Here is a 5,213-nt window from a genome sequence, read left to right on the forward strand (position 1 = left end):
TTATTCCTGAATGAAGCCACAATAACTGTGCCTTCAGATGCCAGAGCCCCATGCTCTGACAGTTACTCTCGACACTTCCTGCCTCTGTACCTCCTTTATCCTCTTTTAAGAAGCTCCTTAAAACTTTTCCTCTTTGCCCAGTTTCCCCTGTTTGATGCTGCGCCTTGAGGTGGTACCAAAAATAAACGCTGCAGCAGTATGTCTTTCTTGTTACATTCTTTGTGGTGAAGATGCACAATACCACTGGGCGAGGACTACTAGGATTTAGAACCGGGAACAATGAAAGGAAGATGATATACTTCCAAGTCAGGATGGCGTATGACTTGGAAGTGTGTAAGTTGGAGGAGCAGATTCACCAGGATGTTGCTGGGACTGGAGGTGTTAAGTTATAACCATAACCATATAACCATTTACGGAGCGGAAACAGGCCATGTTGGCCTTTCGAGTCCGCACTGGTTCACTGATTTTGTGCGCCCTCTTCAGGCATTGGTCCCGGTTTGTATGACTCGGTCTTGCACTCGTGAAACACCTTGCAGGTGCAGATTTTTACAGTTATAGGGAGTGGTTGGATAGGTTGGGTCTTTACTCCCTATAGCACAGGACACTGAAGACTGAACTTGCATAAGATAATACAGAAAATGGATAAAGTGAATGCCTGTAGTCTTATTTCCCCGAGGTAGACAATTCTAGAGTTAGGAAGTTTAAGGTGAGAGAGAAGAGAGGAGTGAGGGGAAATCTTTTTACTCAGAGGATGGTCCATATCTTGAATGAGCTGCCAGAGGAAGCTATTATGATATCTAGAAGAAATTTAGACAGATGTAAGGATGGGGAGGGGGGGTTTAGAAGGATATGAACTAAATGCTGGTAAATGAGACTAACCCAGAAAGCCAACCTGGTCAGCAATTACTGTGCAAAACTCTGGGTTTGGTGTTCTTAACGTTTGCTCTCTTGGTGGGAATATTCTCAGGCTTTGGCAGCTTACTATGTGCAAATGGGTTGTTCCAAACATAAACTCACTTCAACAATACTTTGTTGGTCGAAAATGCAGGATCAGAATCAGAATTTACTGTCATGAACATGTCACAGAACTTGTTTTGCGTCAGCATTGCAGCGAAAACATTTCCATAAATCACCTTTTAAAATAGTTAAGAATAGTGCAAGAAAAAGTTGAAGTAAGGCAGTGTCTGTGGTTTATTGATCATTCAGGAATCTGATGGCGGAGGGGAAGCTGTTCTGTGCCTCTGAGTGCTCATCTTCAGGTTCCTGTACCTTTCTCCTAACAGTAGCAGAGTGAAGAGGCCATGGCCTGGGCGGTGGGGGACCTTGAGGATAGAGGCTGCTTTCTTAAGACACTGGCTCTTGTAGATGTCCTCAATGGAGTGAAGACTGGTGCCTGTGATGTCACAGGCTGAGTTAACAGCCTTCTGGAATTTTTTATTATCTTGAACGCTGGCACCTTCATACCAGACAGTGATGCAACCAACCATCAATAAAAGCTCTATACAAATCCACCTTTAAATCATACATTATTCCCACCCCTGGACCGAGCCATTGCTGGCACAAGATGGATGTTGAATGGGCTCCGCAGCATGAGCTGTGCAGTCCAGGAGCAATTTATTCTGCCTGAAGGTCTTTGAGGTGTTTCAATATGAAAAGGTACTGTATAAGAAAGAGCTTCCAGTCATCGGGAGCCCCTCACAACACTGGCGGCCAAAAGCACATTGCAGCCAAAGAAACTCCTTTGAAGTGCAGGCTCTGCTTATTTTGCGAGGCAAGGTGGCAGCCAGCTTGAGCTGAGGCCCCAGAAAAAGCTCTGTGATACATGACCCCATAACCTGCTGCTTGGTGGAGCAGTAAACATTGGCCGAACTCCTGAGCCCTCAAGAGGCACTGTGGTATCTCTTCCACCATCTGAAATTGGGATGGGGTTTCAAGTCAGCATCTTCTCCTCCAGTCCTTGACATTCAGGTGTTCAGGTCTGATGGGGGTGAGGCCAGAACCCTTGACATGAAGCAAAAATAATTTGTTAACTTTCACCACCCCGCCTCCATCCCTGCCCCCCCCCCCCGCCAATCCCAGGAGAGATCTGCCATTGCTACTCTGCGAGTTCGAGAGGATTCATGAAGCAAATGGTGCAGACCCAATTCCTCATACACTTCATCAGAGGGATCTCAGTGTGATTTGGGGAAATGATGGAGGGAAGAGAGACAGCAGCAATTATACTGCAATACAGCAACTAGCTTTGTACAATAAGGCCAACTGAAGCCAGCTGGAGACCTTGGGCGAGGGAGTACAAGGAATTTCATTGCCACACAAGTACCCACCAGCAGTGCGGTTTGCTGTCTTGGCAGATACGAAGCTTCGAAGTCATTTCTTTTTATTTTTTTTTAATCTGTGTGCTTTCAAACTCAAACAGAAGTGTGCTTTGTGCATTCATAGCTCTCACAGCCAGAAAACACAGGAATCCGAGATTATAACTGTCCATCTGGATGGATGAATCTGGCCCTGAGATTTATTTTGCAAAGAAACAAGCTTGCTGTCATTTCTATCAGGTTCTTATACAACAATAATAATGCACAATTGTTAGTTTTCCTGTGACACATCCCAGAGTTACTTAGCTAATTCACTTTGGTTCAAAGTGAAATGAAGAGGAATGTTTTAGTACAGCAAAGGTAACTAGGAATATTTCCTCATTAGCACTTACCTGACCTTGGGGCGGCACAGTTAGGGTGGCTGTTAGCATAATGGTATTACAGCGCCAGCGACCTGGGTTCGAATCTGGTATTGTCTGTGGGGAGATTGCATGTTTTCCCTGTGTCTGCGCGGGTTTCCTTCAGGTACACTGGCTTCCTCCCACCTAAAATGTACAGGGTTGTAGGTTAATCTGGGTTTAAATGAATGGCCGGCATGATTTTAAATGGCTGGAATCAGCCTCTACCATGTAAATAAAATTTAACATTTTAAATTTTAAAAAAACCTGGGATCTCTAGCACATAGTTCCTCAGGTCCATGAGAACATTACTCCTTTGACATCTCTTGGCCACACATCCATTGTCCATGAAGCGGATTGCAGAATATTGACCAACCTGTGCTGTGTGGTGGTTCCTTCACCACAAGGACTGAGAGGATAAAGGAAAAGGATTCAATATTCCATACAATGCCACGGGAAGTGCTCTTCTCAAATCCCCAAGAAACTCCGTATCCAGTACAGGTCATTACACAAACCAACCTCCCCTCCATCGACTCCATCTATAGCTCCTGCTGACTTGGAAAAGCTGCCAATATATTAAAGGACCCATCTCACACCGATCAAACTCTCTTCTGCCTCCTCTCGTTGGATAGAAGATATTTGAGCTGATAAATGTGAACCTCTGGATTCAAAGGTGTCTTTCTATTGATGGTGATCAACTCGCTGAGTTCCTCCAGTAGATGATAATGAGAATGAGTTTATTGTACAATGTGCAGATTCATGGAAATTCTTACTTGCAGGTACAGTAAAAAAAAAAAAGCCCTATTATCCAGAATTTAAGCAACTGGCAGCCTCAAGCAACCGGCAACAAAAAAAATAATGGAAAATAAATAGGTAAAAAAATACATGTTTAAAATTGGTGTGCCTTGCCATTAGTTCTCCAATCATGCAACATGCAGTCTCAAGCAACCAGAAAATTCACTTATCCAGCATCTATCAATCCCCATAGGTGCCGGATATCAGGGTTTTACTGCACTTAATTAAGAAGAGCTACAATTGTATATATTCAGATGACACAGTTAGCGTAGCGGTTAGCACAATGTTTTACAGTGGCAGTAAACTGGGTTCAAATCCCCCACTGCCTATAAGGAATTTGTACATTCTCCCTGTGTCTGTGTGGGTTTCCTCTGGGTGCTCCAGTTGCCTCCCACCGTTCGAAACGTACTGAGGTTGTTGGTCAATTGATGTATTTGGCATGGACTCGTGGGCCAGAATGGCCTGCAACATTTATTCCCTACACCTGTTTCTCTTTCAGAGGTGAGTTGCTTTCTTGAACTACTGCAAAATTTCTGGTGAAGGTGTCAATCAATCAGAAGGTAGCTCTAGGACCCAAGGCAGCAACCGAATGTAGTAGAAACATATGGTATATTTTTCCAGGTCAGAGAGTCGGAGATGAGTCTACAGATTGTGATTTCCCTGTACCAGATGAAAAAGGTCCTGCGTTTGCAGGTACCCCTGAACCTCTGAGAGACTCCACAGTCAGGACGATTACACAAGTAGGAAGTGGAAACATAAGCCCAATCCAACGGCAGGTGCAGTGTTTTGATTTTGAGGTGTGGTTATGCTGTGGATGCTGGTACTGCATTGTAGAAGGCACGGTCTTCAATCAGGTGCAGGCCTTCCCCTTCTCCGTGAACGCACAGGAGGCAGGAGGAAACAGATTCAAGGGGAAAGGGGCGAAGGAGAGTTGTGAGGAAGGGCAACATGCAAAAATCTAAAGAAGACCAATTCAGAAGGATCACATCGGACATGTACACCTGTGTGCCCCATTCTTTAATGTGCTTAATTACAGGGATCTTTTGTCTTGTTACTTTCTTCGTCTGTGAAGCAGAAACACTATTGATTGGATGCCCTGTGGTTTTCCATGGATGCTGCCTGGCCTGCTGAGTTCTTCCAGCACATTTGTGTATTGTTGGGATAATGTTTGACGCTAAAAGTTTGATACAATCATTGTAAAGTGATATCCCTTTAAACTTTTAGATGAGTTTTCAACATTGAAAAAAAATCTTTTCTTGGAGAGATAATGTATAAAAAAGCACATTGAGAGCAAACCCTGCATTTCTTGCCACCCTCAATTTTATCTTCTTTAAGAGCACTTAAAGCCTCTTTGGACAGACTGCAAGAGCTGATTGACACTCATTGTCTGACACTTGCTTTGCCCGAGTTGTTGTCCTTGTCCATTCAGAACATTTAGTGCTGAAGGCAGAGTGGAATGCAACTCCCTTTTGTGAATTGTGTGGCTGATTTCACCATAAACCCGACCCAATTCGGTGGGAACGTGGAGGTTCAAGGTGGCGCTTCCATCCTTGTCGAGGCCATGTTAGGAATCAGGGAGAGGGCTGGGAGAAAGTTCAGCACACATTCCACTGCTAATCATTCAGAGTCTAACAGCAGAGCTGCTTCTCAATGCTACTTGATTGCATTCCCTGAAGAGGAAGACATTTGAGCACAGTTCCAAATCGAC

The sequence above is a fragment of the Narcine bancroftii genome, chromosome 10 (genome assembly GCF_036971445.1).
Source record: "Narcine bancroftii isolate sNarBan1 chromosome 10, sNarBan1.hap1, whole genome shotgun sequence".
In the NCBI taxonomy this organism is placed as follows: Eukaryota; Metazoa; Chordata; class Chondrichthyes; order Torpediniformes; family Narcinidae; genus Narcine; species Narcine bancroftii.